Raw genomic sequence first — 24,598 nt, forward strand, 5'->3', positions numbered from 1 at the left:
AATCCAGGGGTTAACCAGATTAAGGGTGCTTTGTGCTGCTTTGTAACTCCCACAGGCAGGGCCTGGTACCATCTCTGGACAGTATAAAAAGCACACAGCTTACCTATCTGGTCACTGGTTTCCATTGTCAAAACTGATCACAATGTACATTTAATGTTTGTACATTTTATGTAAACTATACCTAAATAAGGTTGATAAAACAATGATCTGTGAAGGTAGGTGGCATTCATTTGGTACCTGAACACCACAACCACACAGAGGGAGATATAATCCCTTTACAAAGGAAACTCAGCCTTAGATGGATAAGGTTAACAGCAAGTAAGCAGCAAAGCCAGAATCCACATCTAGGACTGTCTGACTCTGGAGTTAAGGCTTGTAATTAGTCACGAGGCAGGTCCAAGGCTGGCATAGAGGTGACTTTATCCTAAGTAGAAAAAAAGAGACCTGAATGGTAGCCTGTTAGGGCAATTGGTTTAGAAAAAGTCCCACGTTCCTTCAGTATAGTCAGCCCTATGATGGGGTGAAAGTCTTGGTGATTAGAGGTTGGGATGGATTTCGGCCTTCACTTGCCATTCCATTCAGCTGGCCGTTCCATTCTTGAACACAACTATAGGTAGCATCCTAATCCAGGTGTTTCGTGAGTTTGTGTGTGCACCAAGTACTGTCTCTGTCACCAGAAAAAGAAATGTCATTATATAAATAAATAACATTTTTTTGTATCACACATGGGTGCTCATGTGATTAAACCAGTTACTAAATTTATAATAGCTTTTATTATTTTTAAATGGATATTCATTTAGTTACTATTATGGTACTATAATGTGGAAATTTGTGACTTTTTCAGTGTTACAGAGGGCTTTCAAAAGTTGAGTACAACTCTACTTAGTACGTTGCCGAGACAGTACTGTACCTGGATTATGATTTATGGGTCCATTAGAAAAGGAAAAGACTTGGATGGAAATTAAGATTGCTGTCAGGAGTGGGAAGAACTAGACAGTGGATGGCCGTGTCAATTTTAAAATCAGGAAGTGCAGGTGTAGTGGATGTTCTGGCGTGCCACCTTTCAGGACTGAGACACTCACTCCCGTAGCTGCTTTGAGTGTCAACAGCTGACAGCTCTCAGCTGAGTCCTCTCCAGCAATTGTCCTTAGTCAAACACAGCCTCTTTGCCCAAAGTCACTTTCCTTCCTTGGGGCAGTCCACCTCCAAGGACAAATCTAGGAGAATTATAAAGGCTAAGCCATTTTGCCTTATGTGGCACAACTCATGGATTGTCGCAGCCCCAGATCTCTGTGCACTTGCATCACAGTACAACCTCTGCCCAGTCCTGCTTCCCTGACCCCTCTCAGGTGTTGGTCTCTAGAGTACCACTTAATTAAAAACCTACATGCAAATCTCAAAACCTCAGAATGTTTTCCTAAGGAATTCAACCCATATGGTTGCTACAAAAAGTAGTCCTAGGAAAAGATTCTAAGATGAAATTTTGAAGTTGGATCACCTACCAGCCTTCTGGTAATAAGAACCCCATCTCCAGTGACAGTGGGGACTGATAGCCCCTGTAATGGTATGGCAATTGTTAAAATTTTCACCAGTGGAAGACTGGAATGGGATGCCAGTGGGAGGGAATGTACCAACAGATGCAAAATCCCAGATGTTTTAGGGAAAAGCAATTATGAGAACTTTGGAGTTGGATGGCCACTGGGGGAGGGGGGCTCGTTAATTTATTAAATGAAAGACTGACGGTGATTAATTGCCAATTTCAGCCCAAGTGTGAAAGCCAGAGGATCTATTTGACAGCTTATAAAATGATTCACATATCCTGCAGCCAGAGGGCAAGAAACTCTGGGGCCAGACCAAAAAACTAAATTTTAGGAGTATCAGAGTTCCAGAGAATTTTAAATTCTCAGCCTCACCAAGTCTGCTACACCAAGGTCAAGGCCTTGACTGGGAGAAAAATGGGATGCTGATACTTGAAATGAAGTCACCAGGGTTGACGTATTTGAAAATCTTAAATTTCCCTATTTCCCTGAATGTTTTTGATCTATAGAAGTAGCTCATTCTTCCCTGTTAGAGGCTGATGCTAGTCTCTTGGGGATGTATGTATATGCTTGATGATGTAGAGGCTTCTGCCTTGTACACGTCTGCCCTTACCCCCAACCATCTATTCCACTTTCCACTCGCAACCACCAGAATGATAGCCGGGATTAAGTCACAATGTAGCCCACCTGGGGAAATGCTGTGATGGCTCAAGGTAGAAAAAGGACTATATGGAAGAGCTGCAGGACTGCAACGTGAACTGGCAAAGCAGGAGAGCATATATGGGACTGCACTGGGTGAAGAGGAACAGAATACACAGTTGGAAAAGGGAGATAAACCTACAACACATGATTTAATAGCTTGGCAAAGACCCCAGGTAATAGTATTTGGTTGGCCCTTGGAAGCTTGGAAAATGAAATAGCCCACACTAAATAGGTAGAAATGCCAGAACTACAGTGGTAAACACTGGGGGAGGAAGTCAAAAGACTCACAGAAGTAGGATATACTATGTAAGGCCAAAAAACCACTAGCCAACTCAGTTCTTGGGATGTAGTGTTCTTGTCCAAAGTGATAAGGATTGTGCTGATGAGGAGGCCTCCAGCGTTGTAAAGAAGCTCAGTGGTGGGCTGTCCTCTGTAGGCCAAGGCTGCTGATAGCAGATGCTGGGACAGAGCAGGATTTTCTGATAGCAATGGAGACAATAGACTTCCAAAATAACAGAGGCCAGATGGCAATGCTTCACTCTCAAAAACAAGATAGGTGCAATTGTCATCATGAGTGGCTAGGTCAGAGGCAGTCTGGGAGGTCTGCCTCACAGAGAGCTCTCGGGAGGTGGTTGATACAGCACCACATCCCAAGGGACATGACAGATGGGCAGCAAATGAGAGTATTGCTCAGTCTATACAACCAAAGCAAGGAGGCTGAACGCAGCCACGATAACAAAAAGTCATGATCACTTTCTAAGTTTCCAGACCTGAGCCAGTTCTCTGACCCAAATTCCACTGACTGATGGAGAAACTAGGTCCTTATGAATCATGGCATGCATGTAACTGAGCAGGACTGTATGAGGCCTTCCCAGAATAGACCCCCACTCATGTCCTCTGCCTGCATTTTGCCTGCAGAAAAACTTTAAAGAATAAATTTAATCAGAGAAGTGAGGAAATGCAGAAAGAAAGGAAAACAGTCAAGCAAGACAAAATAATAATACTTTAGCCATTAAACAAAGTCAAGGACCTTTAGTTCTTCCTTAAGGACTATAGATAATATTCTGAGCCATGTCCTTTGAGCTGTTTTGCAGATACTGAAACCCCTACCAGGTGGAAGAAGTTAACTGTATGCTGCCCACAAGCATGTAGACCCCAGACCGGTTGGAAAGAGAAGGTTGATGCTGACTCCCAAATACTTCACCTCCAATCAATCAGCAGAATGTCCACGAGCTGATCGTGCCCTGCTTCTTTTTTATTATTATTATTATTTATTTTATTATTATTATTTTTTTTGCGGTACGCGGGCCTCTCACTGTTGTGGTCTCTCCCGCTGCGAAGCACAGGCTCCGGACGCACAGGCTCAGTGGCCATGGTTCATGGGCCCAGCCGCTCCGCGGCATGTGGGATCTTCCCAGACCGGGGCACGAACCCGTGTCCCCTGCATCGGCGGGCGGATTCTCAACCACTGCGCCACCAGGGAAGCCCACGCCGTGCTTCTTGAACACTATGAGACTCCTCACTATCCCCTCCAGGGTGGGACACACAGTCCTGAGGGCATTACTCCATTGTGGCCCCCTTTGCCTGGCAAAGCAATAAAGCTATTTCTTTCTACTTCACCCAAAACTCTGTCTCCGAGATTTGATCCACCACTTGTGTACGGAGGCCTAATTTCTGCAACCTGAGTAGAGATTTCTTCAGTCCTTGCCCAAAGCCATTTATTCATGAGACTATACACTGGGGGGAAAGAAGGATACAAACACCTTTCAAGGACAGTTGGATACAAGGTGTGAGTTGAGGAATCCAGGGACCCAAAGCATCCTCATAACTCCCTTGTTGGAATGGATGGATAAGGGGACAGGTAGTATATGGAGTTTGGACTCAGGTCTGGCTCATGGTAGGTCACTGGCTCCACAGACTCACTCACTGATCATTTCCTTGGTTCTCAAAGGAATAACTTGACTAGCCATACTTAGGTACTGGCAATAACCACATTGGTTCCTTGTCCTGTGCAGTACAGGCTAGTAGCGAAAACCAAGTAGAAGCCTTTGAACCCCCTTACCCTCCTCAGCCAAGAGGGTAAATCAAAAACAATACCATATGAAGTATATGGCTAATATTAGCGCCACCCCACTCCCACTTAAACACCAGAGTCAGCAGTAATGGTGGTCCTCATCACATGCCTTTTCTATTCAGTATGGCCGCTATAAAAACTAGATATATCCTGGAGGATAGCAGTGGGTTACCATAAACTCAATCAAGTAGTAGTCTCCCAATTACAGCTGTGAGCTAGATATGGTATCTTTGCTAGATCAGGTTAAAATGGCCTTAAGTATATAGCATATGGCCATCAATCTGATAAATGTATTCTTTTCCATCCTTATCAGAGGACCAAAGCAGTTCACATCCTCATAGGACAGGACACAGTATCAACTCACAGTGTTGCCTGGAAGCTAAATCTGCCCTTTGCCCTAATATAGTCTTAAGGACCTGGGCCATCTGGACACTCTGCAGAAGATCACATTGTTTACTATATTAAATGGTCAAATGAGTAAGAAGTGGCAAATGCATTGGAAGACTGGATAAGACACATGCGTTCCAGAGGGCAGAATAAAGACTAGATGAAGATTCAGGGGGTCACTACTTCAGTGAAGTTTTTAGAGATCCAGTGGTTTGGGGCAAGCTGGAACATATCCTCCCATCCTCACCGCATTAGGACAAATCGTTATCTCGTATCTCACACAACTAAGAAGAAAGCACGATGCCTGGCAGGCCTTTTGGATTCTGGAGGCAGCATGTTCCATATTTAGAAATACTGCTCTCACTTATTTCCTTAGTGACAAGGGAAACTGCCAACGGGAACGGGTTGTGTAGCAGATCTAGGCCAAGGTGCAAGCATCCCTGCTCCTGGGGAATACAACCAGTGGGCTACACAACCAGGTAGACTCTATGGGATTAGAGTTATCTGGGGTGAGAAGTGATGCCATAGGGAGGAGAGCAGAATCACAGCATAAGGCCCTGGGGTCCTGACGCAAATCTTTGCCATCTGCAGCAGAGAATCATTCAGAAAAGAGATGCTCCTCTGCTAATGGGCCCTGGTAGAGATTATGCACCTAACCATGGCACATGAAGTGACTGAGTGTCCAGATTTGCCATCAGGAGCTGGGTTCTGTCACATTCACCAAGCTTTAAGGCCCGGGAGGAGTCTGCAGCATTCCATCATAAGGTGGAGGTGGAGGTCTGGGAACAGCCATGCGTAGGACCAGAGAATACAAGAAAGCTGCATGAGCAGGTGGCCAAGGCTCCCATGTCCTCTACACTTTAAAAAAAAAATTAATTCATTTATTTGGTTGCACCGGGTCTTAGTTGCGGCACGCATGTGGGATCTAGTTCCCCGGTCAGGAATCAAACCCAGGCCCCCTGCATTGGGAGCATGGAGTCTTAACCACTGTGCCACCAGGGAAGTCCCAATCACCTACACTTTATACCAGTGCCTCTCTCTCAGCTCATATTTATGATTGTGTATTGGTTTTCTATTGCTGCATAGCAATATTATAAACTTAGCAGCTTACATTAGTACATACTTATTACTTCGCAGTTTTTGTGGGTCAGGACTCGGGCACAACTAAGTTGTCTCCTCTTCTTCAGGTTCTCACAAAGCTGCAGTTGAGACATTGACTGGGGCTGTGATATTATCTGAGGTTCAACTGGGGAGCTATTCACTCCCAGCCTCACGTGCTTATTGTCAGAATCCAGTTCCTTGCCCATGGCCACAATGAGGGGTTTAGTTTCTTGTTGGCTGTTGGAGAGATGCCCCCTTCAGCTCCTGGTTCCCGGTTCCTTTCCATATGGCAGCTCATAACACAGTCACTTGCTCCTTCAAAGCAAACAAGTCACGGGGAGTGCCCTTGTGAGATGGGCCTTACCATCTTATGTCATGTATCATGTACACATTCCCATGTTCATCTCATCACCTTGCCATATTCCACTGATGAGAAGCAAGTCAGAGAACTTTCCCACACTGAAGAGGAGGGGATTACCTAAGAGAGTGAACACCAGGAGGCAGGGGTCCTGGGGGCCACTCTAGAATCTGCCTGCCTCAGACTGCATGAAGGGTTCTGAAGACAAGCTGACAGAGAAGGAAAAGCTAAGCTTGGTTCATGGACGAATCAGTTGGGATGTGGGTGCAAGACAAAAATGGACTGCAGCTCCTCTGCAGCCTCACTTGGGGTGGCTCCTTTGGCCTGCAGGAGTTTCCTCCTAACGACAGCTACAGGCAGTGCATCTGGTCATCTACTTGGTGAAGAAAGAGAAGATGCCTGGGGCAAGGATGCCCAGAGACTCATGGGCAGTGGTCATGATGGTTGGTTGGCCAGAGACTTGAAAGGAGAAAGATGGGAAGACCGGGGATGAAGGTGTCTGGGGAAGAGGTGTGTGGATGTGGACCAAAGCAGTGGGCTTGGAATGTGAACATCTTTGTAATATATGTAAACACCCAGCAGGGAGCATCTCCCATGGGAGAGGCATTAATCAACCAAACAGAGTGACTTCCAGGGGTCCTGAGCCAGCCTCTGCCCTTGGCCACCCTAGTGTTGGCACAATAATTTCATGAACAGAGAGGACACGGTGGCAGAGATGGAGGCTATGCGTGAGTCCGACAGCATGGGCTGTTCTAGCTTCTGCACTGCTCAAAGTCCAGCCTGCCATTTACAGAAACCAACGTGCACTCCTCTCCCCTCAAGCACCAGTTCTCAAGGAGACCTACCACCCTGTTCCTCATAAAGAAAGAAAACATCACAGAAACAAATTTCTACTCTCTAGATTGTCCTAGAGATCCTTTCTCCCTAGAGTAATGTTTCTCAGGACCATAGCTTCAGAATTACTTAGGCTTGTCACTACTGTGGATTTCCAGACCCCACCCAACCTACTGAAACAGAATCTCTAGATTGGGTGCCTGGAAATCTGCATTTGTGGAATATGGAGGGTTTAGTCAGTGGCCTTTGACTACAATTCAGTATCCTAGCTAAATTTCTCCCAGAAAACAATCCAGTTGTTATGAGATGGGGGAAGAAAATATAAACTTAGGAGTGTCAAATTGAAAAATCACTTCACCATATTAGTAGGACAAACCCGTTATTCAGTCGCCAATTAGAAACACATTTATAGGGTCCATGTGAGCCTGGAACTGTGCTCTAGGTTGTGGTGGGAACGAAGAGCACAAAGTTCAGATAAGAAGGAAAACGTCTACACACATAAAACCTCAGAATTGGAGGACAGCCCCAGAGGTGTGGGCCCAGCCCCTTCCTTTCACAGGCAGGCCAACTGAGGGTCAATTTCACACAGTTTTCCTGCAGCAGGACCAGGTCTCCTGAGCCTGGCTCACCAAGCAGGGTCTGATGAAATGTCACTGCGAGTGATGCCCACAGCGAGGGCTCTAGGAATTCAGAGGGGCCTCCGTGCCCTGCGGGTGAGTGAGCAGGAGTGGGGCCTTGGGCTGGTCCCCAAGAGATGAGACTCCAGGGCAGAACACAGACTCAGGGGCATCAGGCAACAGGGAAGGGAGGTTTCAGAGGTTGCCAGATCAGGAACATCAGGACCTCACCCCTGCCCAGCACTCACACAGCTCTGACATCTACGCATTATCACCCCAGTTCATTCCTACACTGCCCGACCCCACCTTCAACCACCGGGACTGCTGGGCACGATAACTCCGTGCCCTCTGGGCAAGGCCTCCAGGCCCCCAGCGACGAGGGCCTCTAAGGCGACAGGACGGGCCCTGGGAACCGCTGAGGGTGTGGAGACAGGGCCTCTCGAGACAGCCAGGCAGAAGGGACCTGTGCCCAGAGGGAGTTACAGAGTCAGACAGGCTCTGGGCTGGGAAGAGAAGAGCGTAACCTGACGCGTGGGACACGGCGGCCTAAGTCAAGGAGGGCGGCAGGCCCTGTGATTTGGGACAATCTCCTCCCTTGTTGCCTGACCCCGTGTGACAGGGAGGCCTAAGGACGCTGGGATATCAGGTTCACCAGGCAGGAGCTCTGGCGGCAGGCGGCTTCGTGGGGGCAGCACGGTGCGTGGTACAAGGCAAAGCCCCTTTGTGGTACAAGGCATCGTGCTCCAGGCTGCAGGCCCATCCTAGCAACTGGGCAACTCGTGCCGTCACATGGGTAATAAAGGTGGACCCACGAACCTTTGAAAGCACCGAGATGCCGCCAAGGGAGCATGTTCAGTGATGACTTGGAGCCTGGCTTGAGAGGTTCATGGGTAGAGTGGAAGGAAATGAGGTTTAGAGAGAAGGAGGTAAGCCTCGAGCATCAGGCTGAGGTGGACAACACCTGAACAGAGAATGTGATCACTGACCCAGGGATGTGTAAGTTTGCCCCACCAACTTATACAGTTTGGGCTCATCTATATTCTCTTTTGGTACACAGAGGGAAGAACGGAGAATGGTGGGAGCACTGCTGTTACTTATTCATTATTAACAGAGCTAACTATCACAACTTGGATGGGCTGAGAATCAGGCATGCAGGGAACACAGCAGGATGGGCTGAGAATGGGAGAGGATGCCAGGACCAAGTGAGCCAGGACTGTAGAATGTCTTCTGAATATATGAGAGGAAGAAAAGATCAAATGCATGCATTCATATACATTTAAGTATGTGGTTATAATGTTTTTTGTGTGTGGTGGCCTTGTTCCTTTAATACTTGCTTACCCGTGTGTGTGTGTGTGTGTGTGTGTGTGTGTGTGTGTGTGTGTAAAATAAATGAAAACTGGCTTCACCGCATAGCACAGGGAGATCAGCTCAGTGCTTTGTGACCACCTAGAGGGGTGGGATAGAGGGGGTGAGAGGGAGACGCAAGATGGAGGAGATATGGGGAAATATGTATATGTATAGTTGATTCAGCTTGTCATAAAGCAGAAACTAACACACCACTGTAAAGCAATTATACTCCAATAAAGATGTTAAAAAAAAAAAAACCCCAAACTGGCTTCAATTTGAGTACCGATTTTTTTTCTTTCTTTCACCCTGAAATCAGCTTCTGTATGAAGCATGCAAAAAATTGCTGGCTTGGGTAAATACTATTTAAAAAAATTTTTTTTTGCGGTACGCAGGCCTCTCACTGTTGTGGCCTCTCCCGTTGCGGAGCACAGGCTCCGGACCTGCAGGTTCAGCGGCCATGGCTCACGGGCCTAGCCGCTCCATGGCACGTGGGATCTTCCCGGACCGGGGAAAGAACCCGTGTTTGCTGCATCGGCAGGCGGACTCTAAACCACTGTGCCACCAGGGAAGCCCTATTTTTATCTTTAAAAGAAGTATTATATTTTGAGAGTTCATGTTGATTACTGACTTTCTTAGCTTACTGCAAGGAATTTTTGATGTTTATAAGAACGATACCAATGCCCTCTCAGTGATTATTAGTAACTCTGATTCCTCTTGTTCTAGACTGGTTTGAAAAGGAAATACACACTTCAGAGATATACTGGTCTAAATGTACAAGCTTAAACTCTGGTTTGCAGAGCAAAACTTTGCAAAAGGTCCTAATCTAGCCTAGTAACCTACACTAATCCTGAGACTCCTTCTTTCCTGAGATCTAAGTTACTATTAGGGCAGATTAGGCAGAAATTAGCCCTGTGATTTAACACCCACCAGGCAGCAGTCACTTAGGTGGCAGTAGCACAGGGTTAAGTGCAAGCGCTCAAGCCAGCTCTGTTCCTTTGGTCAAGTTAACTAATCTCAATGTACCTTAAATTCTTAATCTTTAATTTTACAAAATGGGGGTGACACCTCGTAGTCTCCCTGTGAAGATTCAGGTAGATGGAGCTCTTAGTATAGCACCTGGCTCAGGTAGTACTTACCTTCACATTATCACAATGGTACTGTCCAATATTTCTCCAAAGGCAGGGAAGCAAGTTCCTGGGCTTCTTTAAGGCAACTCCAGCTCCCTAGTCAAAATGACTCTGTTGATATGCTAGAAACGGTCCTAAATTTTGCATATACAATGCTTACCTTTCTTTTCCATTAGATGAAAGAAAAATCTGGAAGGAACCAAAACATAGTTTAACCATTTAAAATCTGTGCAGGAAGAGCTGCCTCCCAACCAGCAGGATCCAGAGTGGTTTCGTTCTGCCATCTAGAGGACAGGAAGGGAAAAGAGAAATTTCAAACAAAATAATTGCTCTTAGATTTTTGTTGTCAACATCCGTAATTTACCAAAAAAGTATTTTCTTTCTGCTTTTATTAACTATAAAACATAATAGTTAGCATTTTTAAAGGCTTACAGTCTGCCAGAGGCATGCTGAAATCTTTAGAGGTATTTTCCTTATCACTACATTAACACCATGAAATATTGATAGGTCCCATATTTAATTCCTATTTTGGAAATTAGGTAAGAGAGGAACAGAGAGGTGAAGGAACTTGTCCCATATTATACAGGTAAGAAGTGGAAGAATAAAAAAGTGTTTTCTGAATAGTGTAACTTAAACTCTCTTCTGAGTTCACTTATTAATAAATTCATTTAACTTTTTAAAAGCAAAACAACAACCCAGTATTCTAAACATTAAGAATTAAAACTAAGTTCCCCCAAATGTTTATATTTACTAAGTGTGAGTTTCAACTATTGTCTGTGGAAAGAAGAGAATGGTCTCAAGTTCTTATCATCGTGAATTTTTCTGGCCACCATTCCCATTTATCAGACCCATTTTTGCAGAGCACTCTGCATTTATTTTGGCACACAGACTGGGCACACAGACTGGCCCAGAGCCTCTGAGGTTTATGTCTTCCCCAAAATATTGGGTGAAATCAGTGGGGAAATAAAATAGTTCCATTCACGTAAAAAATGTACACTAACATAAAATGTTGGTGTAACCAAGATGAATATTTGTTAAGGCCCGTGTGTTTGAATTATTTTTTGCTGGTGTATGTATGCACAAATTTCCTGTTTTTATTTCTAAAGTCATTTCCTTAGGTGTCTATGAGGATTTCTATTTTTTCTGGGATGAAGACGTTGGCAGCCAAACTGCCCCCAAAATTTAGTGACAGCAGCATACCTGAAGTGGCCAATGTTGTTCCGAGACTGTTTTTCACTCCTGTTACTACTACTAATAGCAGGTGCTATTTGTTAAGCTTCTATGATGCGTCAGGCACCATTCTTGAGGGATATACATAATGCTAATCCTCCCACTAAACCTCGAAAGTAAATATTGTTATCTTCACTTTGGATGAAAAAGTGATGCTTGTGACCCACCAGGGGCAAATCCTGACTGTGCCCAGGTGCTGACTGTGGTGAATAATCACTGACTGGTTGGCTGACCCTTCCAGGTCAGTTTCCTCCCCTGGAAAATGAGAAGATTTGACTAAGAGACGTTCTCTCAGGTTTTGCCTGATTCTAAAGAATTCCTCTGCTAGGAGCTGTGGGATTTTCAGAAGTGAAAAGATTTTGTCCCTGCCACCAAGTAGCCCAGGGTCCAATGAAGCGCTGAGGGCACACACAGAGTGGGATGTTGTATAAGAGCAGATGGCCTCAAAAGGACATCATGGCAGGCATCTGTGTGACCTCCTACCACCTCTCACACACCCCCTTCTTCATTCTGTCCTCGTCTTCTTCCTCTGTTCTTCCTTTCCCGTGTCCCTACCATTTCTCTTTGGCTCCTCTTTCTTTCTCTTTCTGCTTTGCCCTAGAAAGGTGCTTTTCTCACCGTGGGTTTTAACTCATTAGTAGATCATAACATCAACTCAGTGGGTCTGGACCAGCATTAATAAAAATGAATGAACACAATACAAACTGTTAAAGAGTATCAATCACAGTGAGGGTAATAGTGTGTAAAACTTGTTTTAACGTGTCTGCCTGCACGTGCGTGTACACTATATCAAGATGTAAACTTTACATCTTATTTTACCACATTACGAAAACCCTGCTCTAGACTAAAATGGGGGCCCCACCCCCAGCTGTGGCCTCTCCAGTGAGGAGCCCCTGTGCACCGCCGGTCCCCAGCAGGGAGGTGGCATCTGGGTCTTGACTGTGCTCGGAGGACTGGTCCTCTTGCCAGCCCAGGCAGATCCTACCTGGAGGCAGGGGATGATGGCCTGGATGACCCTGAAATAATGCAGTCAACGCGTGGCCAAGTGTGCGAGGGCCCCTCTGTGCCATCCCTATGCCCAGCTGAGGCCCCCTCACACTCCCCAGCCTGCAGGGTCCACAGGAGAGAGGGGAAAGCAGCCCCGGCACCAGGTCATCATTTCACTTACCTCGAGGAATGGCTGGGCCTCGTCCTCACGTCTTTCAGTTCCCAACTGGCCGCCCAGCCCAGCCACCACCCCGGGCTCCTCCCAGCGGGCGGCTCTGGGGCCCCTGGCACCCGGCATTGCCTGGGGCACTGAGGCCACGGCCCCTGGAGACGCAGCTCTTCTGTCCGCGCAGGGGGTGGTCAGGGGCGCGACTGCTCCCGCTCTGTTCCTCCCTAAGAGCTTTCCAGCAAGACAGCCATCCCTCCGTCCTCACTGTCTGCTCCTGGTCTAAGGGGACCCACGCTGGATGACAGCCCTAAATAGGCGTCTCTGGGGGTTACTGGGGGTGCCCGCAGTCACATCTGGAGGAGGTTGGTAGGGGGCGCCTCCCAGAGCCACTTTCTCCTGCACGCTCCCGCGGCTCACGCCACCACGTCCCAGGAGCAGGAGTTAAACCAGGCTTTGCCTCTGCGTCGTCCGGCGGCGTCTCTGGAGGCCTCCAGGAAGCGGCTGCCCGGCTGCTCCCCGTCGTGCTCGCACAGCCCTCACGGCCCTGCTCCGGAGAGGACCCCGGGTCCCGAACGCAGCTTGCGGGGGCCTCTGGGCGGCAGGTCGGGAGCTCCCTCTTGCTGGCTGCCTGCTCCCGGAGATACTGTGCTCCACCCACCCCAACTGCAGGCTCCTTCCGCTCCGCCCCTGCGCCCGTCCTCGGCCCACAAGACCCCTCCCCCTGAATTCTCACCGGAACTGAAACTCTCCTGCGCTCAGATTCCTGCGGGATGGACCGGACTCAGCTGACGCTCAATCTGGGGCTCCCTCAGGTGGGATCTTTCTGCAGATGCTCGCCTCCGTTACCTGATTTGGGAGACCACGCCTTTAGTGTGGGGTAGATTCCAGCTGCGGTGTTTACAGGCCAAGGGAACTTGGCCAGGTGATTATCCTCTCTCATGTGAGTTTCTCATCTGTAAAATGGGGCTAAGGTCCATACACAGTTGTGTGAGGCTTAACTTTTGACAAATGCCTGACATCCCAGCAGACATACAGCAGGCTCAGTATTTGGTGGGATTTGCTGTTCCTCCCCAGTGTCTTTAACAGCCCTGGCACAGAACAGGTGCACAATGGTGTGGCTGACAGGTTAATTAATCAATTCATTGGCGAGAGAGGCATGGTGTATTCATCCCTCTGATTTTCCCACTGGGGGAGCAGTGACTTTTTTTATTTTTATTTTTTTGTGGTATGCGGGCCTCTCACTGTTCTGGCCTCTCCCGTTGAGGAGCACAGGCTCCGGACGCGCAGGCTCAGCGGCCATGGCTCACGGGCCCAGCCGTTCCGCGGCATGTGGGATCTTCCCGGACCGGGGCACGAACCCGTGTCCCCTGCATTGGCAGGCGGATTCTCAACCACTGCGCCACCAGGGAAGCCCGAGAGCAGTGACTTTTGGCAGAGGCTGCCAAGGAAATGGGAAATGGGCAGTAATCAGGGCAGAGAAGGAGGGAAGGAAGAAAGGAGGGAGGGAAGGAGGGAAGGCTGGAAGGTCGTCAAGCACAAAAAGACAATGACCGTTTTTTTCTGAGGACAACGAGGTAGGACTATGAACACCATGTGGACATGTCTTCTCACAGTTACAGAATTTTGAGTTGGAAAAGGGAACCTGGAGATCACAGACCCCCTCCTCCCGGCCCAGGTGAAGCAGTCGGGTCCCGAGAGAGGAAGGAGAGATGGTGAGAATGGGTTCCTGGAGACCGGTGCTGCCCATTCCGTCCTGCCATAGGCTGCGTGGCCTGTCCTCCCACGCCCTCTCCCCCACGGCTGGCCAAATTCTTCCCTTTCTTTCCCTAAGGTTGCTCCAGCAGGGAGTTTATCTCCATGGAAACCTTTGATGATAGTGAAGGTGCAGAAGATATGGAAAAGGAGAGCAGTACGCTGATTGTAAATTTATTTCCTTCTTTTTTAAAAAATTATTTTTTATTGGAGTATAGTTGATTTACAATGTTGTGTTAGTTTCAGGTGTACAGCAAAGTGAATCAGTTATACATACACATATATATATCCACTCTTTCTTAGATTCTTTTCTCATATAGCTCATTACAGAGTACTGAGTAGAGTTCCCTGTGCTATACGGTAGGTTATTATTAGTTATCTATCTTATGGTGTATATGTCAATCCCAATCTCCCAATTTATCCCTCCCCCTTTTCCCCCCTGGTAACCATAAGTTTGTTTTCTACCTCTGTGATTCTATTTCTGTTTTGTAAATAAGTTCATTTCTACCATTTTTTTTAGATTCCACATATAAGTGATATCATATATTTGTCTTGGTCTGACTTACTTCACTCAGTGTGACAATCTCTAGGTCCATCCATGTCACTGCAAATGTCATAATTTCATTCTTTTTTATGGCTGAGTAATAGTCCATTGTATATATGTACCACATCTTCTTTATCCATCCATCCATAGATGGTCATTTAGGTTGCTTCCATGTCCTGCCTATTGTAAGTAGTGCTGCAATGAATCCTTCTTACCTCTTTTCATATTTTCCCTCATTCCTGTTCATCAGCTTCTCCTGTCCTCTCTTCGTCTCCTCCTTCCCTCTCCCTCCTTTTCATGATTCTCACCCATCAAGACTAGGCCTATGGGAGCATCCAGGGAGAGAAAGAGGGAAGCGAAGAGAAGGACACGTGAGTTAGAAGCGGAAAGAAAACTAAGTGAACTTGTTAGCATTGCTCCTCTTTCTTCTCGGAATTTCAGGGCCACAAACAAAACTGAGGAGAGCCCTGGGATGTCCGCTGGCTTGCTCGCCCCCAGTGGGGAGACCGGTTTTCGTGCAGAGACAGTGCGGGCGCGGGAAGGGGGCCTGAGGCCGCCCTCCGCAGAGAACTGACACTCATCCCAGACAACCCAGCCGCCCCGGCCGCCTGCATTCCCGGGAGCCGCTGCTGTGGGTGCGGAGGCCGGCCCGCCCTTAAGCAGAAGCAGCAAAGGGGCCTTGGAGCCTGGGGATCTGCTGCCCTGCCCGGGGGCCACTAGGCCGTCCTAGTGGGGCCTGAGAATCGGTCCATGTCCGCCGCGGAGCCCACGCCCCCTGGTACAGCCCTGCGGCGAACCTCGCGCTGTCCTGCCTGCGCGAGTGCGAGCGTAGGGACTCGGCGCAGACGTCGCGCGGAACCCGGAGGTATTGACGCGCTCCTGCGCAGGGCAGGCGACACGGGTGCAGACCCCGCGGAGGCCGCGCCCGGGAGGAACCCGAAGTCGTTCCCGGCGGCAGCAGGCGATCGATCCCGCCGGACTGTTTTTTCATTTCTATTTAGCTGTTTAGTTTTCTAGTTATTTGACTTTGTAGTTTTCAGGTTTTTTTTTTTCAAAGTTTGTTTTCAGCTACTTATCTTCAGTTATTTTCGAATTAGCTTTGAGAATTATTTACTTAATGTTATTTATTTTTAGATTTGGTGTCTGAGTTTTTCAGTTACTCTTCAGTTGTAATTTTGAGTTATTTTTATTTTGTTTTTATCTACTTGTGTTATTTAACTTTTGACTTATTTAATTTTGTTATTTGTTTTCAGTGTGGCTTGTTTAGTTACTGTAATTTTAACTATATAGTTTTACATTTATTTAGATTTGAATGATTTAGTTTTTAGTTATTTTTGAATTATTTTCAGACTTATTTAATTTGTTTTTTTATTTCCTCAAAATTTGGTCATATTTAGTTTTAAGTTATCTTCAGAGCTATTTATTGTCAATTTCTTAACTTTTTTAATTAAATTTTTTTCTGTTCTTTATTTTTACTTAATTAGTTTTAAAGTTTATTTATTTTTAAAATTGCTTAGTTTTAGAGTTACTGTCAGGGTCCAAACACTGATAGAGACACAATACTGATTATAAAGAAAAAAAAATTTAAAATAAAGAATTGTTACTTGGCTATTGGAGAACGAAAAAGACAAAAAAAAACCCCACCCCCCAATATTGGAATATAATGGAAATTTTAACTGCAAGAAACAGCTACCAGCCCAAGGGCTGAGGGAACAAAGGGAAGAGGTTGGTGTCCCTATATGGCTGGGGGTAGCCCTCTGAGGGGGTGGCACTGCCCAATGGGACAGGTGCCCCAGGAACTCAAAGGGGGTGCTGCCAGCTGGTGCTAGAGGAAGGGGCGTGATCAGGCTGGTTATGGAAGTGTTGGGAAAATGGTAAATTGCACTCCTGGAACCCACTGGGGCTCTCGGGGTGAAGGCCAGTTGCTAGGGCAATGCTGAAGGGAACCCAGGCACACAGGGAGGAGCAAAGCCCTCGCTGGCAAAGGAGGCGAATGGCCCCATCCACAAAGCAGAGAGCAGAGAGTGGGTGGGGAGCTGAGCAATCATGGCTAATAACCAGCACCCTGAGCTCTGGAGTTGTTTAGTTTTAGAGTTAGTTTTGGATTTACTAAGTTTGGGAATTGTTAAGATGATTTGATTTTAACTTTTCACTGGACAAGGGATCTGTCTGAGTCTTCTGTCCCCTGATTCGTTCCTGGGATGGAGTGGGTCAGCAGGCACCTGGGGAGTGTCTCCCATGAGACAGAAACATAATTGTAAAATTCAAGAAAACCAAAATAGTGTGTCCACAAAGAAGCCCTTTGTGTGGCCAAAAAAGGGCAGAGACTGAGGGACACACTGTCAGGGAGGGGCTCCTTGGCACGACTGTCCAAGAGTGTTCTTCGTCAAAATTATTCAGAAAGTTAAGCTATGTGGCGGGTCCAGCTCTCATGCCCCCTTTCCTAACAACAAAGTATCTGTTTTGGTAGAGTGTTTCAAATTGGTAGGATACGATATTTATTATTTGCACACGAAAATAAAGTTCTCCCCAAATCTTTGGGAAATTTTATTTCCTTCTACCCGCATTATTTTCCAATCCACATTGTTCCATTTTGACCACAAGAATATTTATTTATTTACATACGTATTCACTCATTTAACTCAACATCTATTTCCTGGGCACCCCCATCCTAAGGAAGGTGCTGGCACCAGGAGAGACCAGGGAAGTATAAAGATGAGTGAGAAGCTCTCAGTCCAGTTGCGGGAGACAAATGTGGAAAACAGATCATCATAACATGGTATGACAAATACTATGGGGACACAGCACTGTGCCACTGACTCTTCCTGATGTAGTCAAGGAAGGGGTGATGTCTGAGCTCGGTCTCCTGGAGCAAGCATTTTCTCCAGGTGGAGAGGAAGGAGAAGGACATCCTGTGCATAGGCACAGAGAAGTGATGCACAGCAGGAGGATGCACTGGCAGAGGCTGCTGGGCCACAGGGTTCAGAAAGGCACTAACATTAAGGGCTGGCCCCAGGGCTTGACAGATATGGCCTCCTTTGGTCCTCATAGGCAGTTAGGAGGCAACCCCACAGCCAGTGCTCTTCCTGACCTTACTGTTCCAACCACAGTTTATGAGACCCTCTGGCTTGCCATGTCTGGAATTCTCCAGCTCATTCCTTGGTCCATTCACTCCTTCCCACTCACTCTCGGGGGTGAGTCCCTCCGCCTCCACCTTGCGATTGCTGCTTCTTAAAACATCTGCGGGGAAGGAGGAGGGTTGAGACCAGTCAGCTGTGAAGTGCAGCTGAAGAAGAGGCCGAGGGGACCGCAGCGGGGTCTCTCAGGGGAGTGCTGCACACCAAGATGGTGGGAGTGGACTCTTGGCGAACCAATCCTAACACCCTCCACCTGCATTCAGAAACCCTTCAAAGGTTGTGTGGAGTGTTTTCCCAAAGGGGGGAACCTGTTTTAGATCCAATCCAAGCTTGTGGATCAACAGATTGGGATTTTCTAAGCACGCAGAGCCCTTTGCTGCATTAACAGCATTGGACATGTCTAATCTACCAAGTCAATCTACCAGGTCAAAAGAAGGTGTAGTCCTGCATAACCTATGATGGTATGTTTTCACACTTTTTATAATACACATTCAGATAGTCAGTCTTGAATGTATAGTTTTCCCAGTGGACTTCTCTCCTTTGGTCTCTCCAGTTATCTTATCAATCACAATAATACCTTTCTCAATGAGAATATGTAAGAACTACATCTGGACAGAAGAATATTCAGATTCTGACTAGTAGCCTTAGGAAATACATCACCTGGATCCCCTCAGATACTCTTGATCATTGACTGGCCAGTTGCGCATTACAGAAATAGCCCCAAACTTCCTCAATCTTTTGCACCTCAGTCATTTTATGAATCTACAAAAATGGCCACACTTGATGGTGCTGGCAGAATGCGAAGTGCTCAAACCTCCGAGACCTCCCAGGAAGAACCTCTCCACAAATCTCCTGGGCTGCCAGAGGAGCCATTTCAATACCAGTCATCACTGCTGATGTTCGAGGATGCTGTCCCCAGGTGTTCTGGGACAGGTCCATTCTGTCCTTCCACTGTTCCCCGTGGGCACTGCGCCTGTTTTTCCAGGGCCTTACACACAGTAGCCATGAACTGTGGTTGCAGTACCTTTCCAAGCCCTTTGAAAGTAAGACCAAAAAAAAAAAAAAAACAAAAACAAAAACAAAACCTCCCAAACTCCTCTGTGGGTAAAACATTTGTCATCTTTCCATTTGATTAGATGAGAAAGAATACAAAGCAATGAGATCAAAATCTCCTAAAACATTTTTTCCTAAAACTTTTGGAAGAATTATTCATATTCTCTATGGTTTTATAATATTGCCTGTTGTGCCTAGAGATAACATGCTCTGACTGAAGTAGTTGGACTAAAGGCAGCCTTGATTCTCTAAAATTTGGTGGTGTTCTGAATGCATACTAACTAACACTGGCCATGCTTATGCAATATTTAGAGAAAATAGAAATCATCTAAATCAGCATTTTCCAGATGTGCTTTTCAGAAATGGTAAGAGAATACAAGAGATCAGCAATTTTCTCCCTCAAGCTGTGATATATATGAGAAAAGGAAACATTTATCCCGGTGCAGAGAAGTCCTATAGGAAGAGAACCTGCATAATTTTAGTACACACTTTATTTTCCGGACTCTTTGCAGAACTGTTTCCTTTGTGGGATACCTATGCCAAGTAGAATAGTAAGCTGTTGCAACAAAGACCCAACAATATAATGACTTGATAGACTTATTTCTATCTCAAGTAACAGTCCAGGGCAGGTTGGAAGATTACTCTTCCACAAAGCCATTCAGGACTCCCAGGTTTCTTTCCTCTGGTTTTTCCACTGTCCTCTGGAACATCATCTTTGTATGATCAAAACTGGGTCACAGGCCTATAGTTAATAATTTGTATTGTGTACTTGGAAGTTACTGAGTGCAGATCTTAAACATTCTCACCACACACACACACACACACACACACACACACACACACACACACACACACACAAAGAGTTAACTATGTCTGGTGATGGAGGTGTTAATTATCTTGATCTTGGTAATGATTTCACAATGTATACATATACATATATCACATCAGCACATTGTATACTTTAAATATATACAATTATGTTTTTCAATAATGACTCAATAAACTTGGGAAAAAAAGTAATATGTAGTTCTTAAAAAGAAAAACGCTTCCCCCCCAAAACTGGGTCACAGGCATATATGCACTCCTGTTCACAGGGAAGAAGAAATTGAAAGATCACATGTGTAATATTTTAAAACTCAGCCTGGAATAGCTGAGTCTCTCATATTTTATAGGTGAAAATTTTGTCATATGGTAACTCCTAGATTTAAGGAGTGATAGGAATTATAGTCTCCAACATTGGAGGCCATTTCCCAGCTACCAGGCCATTAATGTGTAGCATGGTCACCCAACCAGCCTGCAGTGAAGCAGAGACTGGAATCCAGGTCTTCCAACTCCTGGTCCAGAGTCTTCATTGCCACACTAGCATTTCTGGACTCAGCCAACATATATGAAGACCTCCTGTATGCCAGGCTCCATGTCAGAGTACGAGGTTGGAAAATTTTATTAAATACAGTCTCCCAATTACATATTTACTCTTGTATCAAGCTTTATAAATGGATAAACTTTCAGATATGACTTTAATACATATATCTTAGAGCTTTGCATCATGCTGCTTTCGTTGGCCAAGATGATACTTACTCCTGATGAGGAATAAACACACACAATGAACAGGGTAGAGAATCCTGAAATAGACTGCCCCCCATGCATTTGAAAAGTATATGAAAAAGACATTTAAAATTAGAATTTAAAAGATAAATATGTATTAAAATGGGTGCTGGGTTCAGTAAGAATACAGAAAAAAAAGCTGGATTTTATCTTATTTTTTAAAACATGAATTGCTAATGTAAGACTCCAAAGCCAAGGACCAGATTTTCTTTCAGGTGAAGCAGAATAACCCATATGACCCTATCCAGCCTGGAAAGCCCCCATTTATGTACAGGTAGATAGTGGACCAATCGAAGACTGCCAAATGTACTTGAAAGCCAATCAGAAAGCTTCCCACACTTTCAAAAAATCCCACCCTGCTAGAATTAGAAAATCCCATCCTAAAAGAAAACTCACCGAAGATTGTCCTAGGACTTCCTCCTTTCAGCCTATAAAATTCACTCTCCTTTCAACCCCCTTCCGATCTCTACTGGAATGAAAGTGATGGTAGTGACCCCCTTACAATAGTAAGATTTGAATAAACAGAGCTTGATTAACTCTATAGGTGGTCTTTGCCCTTTTGACAAAATAATTACAGGTTGGTCAAATAGTGAATTAAAAGGAAAAGAAATCATGAACATTCTAGAAGAAAACATATTTTAAAGAATACCTTTAAAATGGGAGGAATCTTTCAGGCAACACAGAAAAATCTAGAGGCCAAAAGAAAAATGTTAAAAAATTAGGCTAACCAAATAGGAAGCAAAAATTTTTGTATAAAACGTTTTTTAAAAGACAAGAGCTAAATAAAATTTCAAAAAGTTTAATTTCCTTGATATACAAAGAACTTTAAAAAATTAATAAAAATGACTAAGTAGGAAAAATAGACAAATAGAAATAAGCACACAATTCACAGGAACATAAATACAAGTAACCAATAAATATTTGAAAAGATGTCCTCCTCATACATAATCAAAGAGATAACTTTAAAAAATCTATTAGAAAGCCAAATATTTAAATATTTGACAGTATCCAATATTGGTGAAGGTATAGGGAAACAGGTACTCTCATACCATTTTTGGAGCACTATAAGTTATTGTTGAATTTTTGAAAGTCAATTTACAACAACTATCAAAATTTAAGATGTGATTACCCCTTGATCCTACAGTTCCACTTCTAGAAATTTACCCTTAATATTTACTCACACAAATGAGCAAAGGTGTATATGTACATGAATATTCAGGTTTTTATGTATAGGCTTTTGTTTGGACATAATTTTCATTTCTTTGGGATAAATGTTCAGGAGTGTGACTGCTGCTTAATTTTTTAAGAAACTGCCAAACTATTTTCCAGAGTGGCTGTACCATTTTCCATTCCCACTGGCAAATTATGAGTGATCCATTTTCATTGTGTCTCTTCCAACTATAGGATTCTCCCTATTTTTTTGATTTTTAAAAAATTTTGTGCTATTTTCCCCACCTTTAAAAAAATCATCCAAAGTCCATAGCTTATATTAGGGTTCACCCTTACTGTTGTACATTCTATGGGTTTTCACAAATGTATAAAGACGTGTATCCACTATTATATTAGTATTTCTTACTGTTTTTAATTTTAGCCATTCTAGTACATGTGTAGTGATACCTCATTGTGGTTTTAATTTGCATTTCTGTAATGGCTAATAATGCTGAATGTTTTTTCATGTGTTTATATGCCATCCATATATCCTATTTCATGAAATACCTTTCATGTCTGTTGCCCACTTTCTACTTGGGTTTGTTTGTTCTTCGTTTTACTGTTTAGTTTTGAGAGTTTGTTATATAGTCTAAATACAAATCCTTTGTCAGCTGTATGGTTTGCAAATATTTTCTCCCAGTCTGTAGCTCTAAACAGGGTCTTTCATAGAGCAACAGTTTTAATTTTGATGAAGTCTTATTTACCATGCTTTTTCTTTAATGGACCATGCCTTTGATGCCATGTGTAAGAACTCTTTGCCTAGCTCTAATTCCCCACGTTAGTTTCCTAGGGTTGCCATAACAAATCACCACAAACTTGATGACTTAAAGAAGAGAAAATTATTTTCATCTCCTACTGTGGCAGAATATCCATTAATTATTTTCACATATGTTCTTTCCTGTCATCTCTCTAAATATAATAATTATACTTATTTTATTTTATTTCTTTTTGTGGTACGCGGGCCTCTCACTGTTGTGGCCTCTCCCGTTGCAGAGCACAGGCTCTGGACGCGCAGGCTCAGCGGCCATGGCTCACGGGCCCAGCCGCTCTGCGGCATGTGGGATACTCCCTGACTGGGGCACGAACCCGTGTCCCTTGCATCAGCAGGCGGACTCTCAACCACTGTGCCACCAGGGAAGCCCTATACTTAAAGTTTTGCTCCCCCCTCCTTTTTTTTTTTTTTTTTTTTTTCTGTTAGCTTTGCTTCCTTGGGTGTGAATTCTTCTATTTATTAAAGTTGTGGTCTATGTCTGATCATATCTATTGATACTTAGCCCTATATCCACTTTTCTATAATCCCCTTTGTACTCCTGAAGCTGGTGTCTGAAATGACATATCCTAGACTCCCTTACTGGATAAGTTCAGTTAGCTTCTGCAAATGGGACACAATGGTGCAAGATTGAAGGGGGATGATGGGAGAAGCTATTGTGCTTCAAGCAGTGTCCCTGGCAGTGTCAGTAGCCCAGGTTCTTTTCAGGGCAGTGAGTGTAGGCTTTTAGGCTAGAGCCCAGGGGCAGTAACCACTTCCTGATCTCTGAGAGACACCATCTCCATCTCTTTGTTTCTCCAGCCTTTCCAAAATGATTGTGGGAAATTCTTTGATTAATACAGTATTTTGGTATGAGGAGTGGTCAAAGGGCTCTCAAAGATATGGATCTAGGGTTGCTTATCTGAACTGGCCTCCTTGCCAGTGGAGGTGGATTGCTGTTAGTCCAAAGAATGAGTGACAAAACAGATTCTTATATTTGTATCTGAGGTTGCCTTAGATAAAGTGCAATTGCAGTCGAGTCTTTGGAAGAGATAAAGGAATTAAAACTTTTTTTTTGCCATTTCTAGGAATTTGGGGATGGAGTGGAAGGAAGGCTGCAGGGTGTGTTTCCTCTATGTCTTGCTCTAATCTTCTAGATTATCTTTCAAAACACACGGGTTATACTCAGTTATTTCAATTAAGATTTTTTTAAAAAATCACAATAAAGCAGAAATATATGGCAATACTTAAACATATTTATGGGAAGGAAATCATGTGACCTGCTGTTTCAATATCCCAGTTCCCATGCTGACAGGGGATTGAACAATAGCCATGATACCCTGGAGGAAATGATGATGTTTATTTGATTATTTTATTTTAGATAGTAACAGTTCTATCCTGGGAAAAAAAACTAGCCTCAAGGCATCTCTGGCTGAATGTTTTTCAGTTGCAATCTCTAAACCAGTATGCCACAGAATTGCTTCTTTCCACATGATGAACTTTGTGGTGAATGGCAGATTCCCCTGAGGCCTCTAAATGACAGGCTTTCACAGTGTCACTGGCAGACGGCCAGACTATCACGGTCTTTGTGTGATTTTGGAGCTAAAGTCATTCCACCTTGTGCAATAGTTAAAACCTGCTGTAACCAGCTGTATTCCCATAAGAACAGAAGAAACTATTTTTTATGCCAACCCCAAAGCTACCCTAAAGTACATGCATGAATCTTAGGGTATTATAGTCCATCAGGAGGGGTGAGAGACCTAAGGTACTAGAAAGCAAACAGGTTTTATAGCCAGACGGACTGAGTTCAAATCTTGGATCTGTGTCTTGGACAAATCACTTAACCTCACTGAACTAAAGATACTTGATTTGTAAACTGGAAGACAGTCAGAGCTATCTCCAGCGGGAAGATTAAATATGATCACTCCCTTATTTTTGATTCAGCAATTATCATTGCCCACCTTATACCGGATCTTATTCTAAGGGCTTGGGGATAAAACATTGAACAGGCAAGGCACCTGCTCTCATGAAGTTTACATTCTAGTAAGGAGAGACAGATAGTAACACAAACCCCAAATC

The sequence above is a fragment of the Kogia breviceps genome, chromosome 5, assembly GCF_026419965.1.
Source record: "Kogia breviceps isolate mKogBre1 chromosome 5, mKogBre1 haplotype 1, whole genome shotgun sequence".
NCBI lineage: Eukaryota > Metazoa > Chordata > Mammalia > Artiodactyla > Physeteridae > Kogia > Kogia breviceps.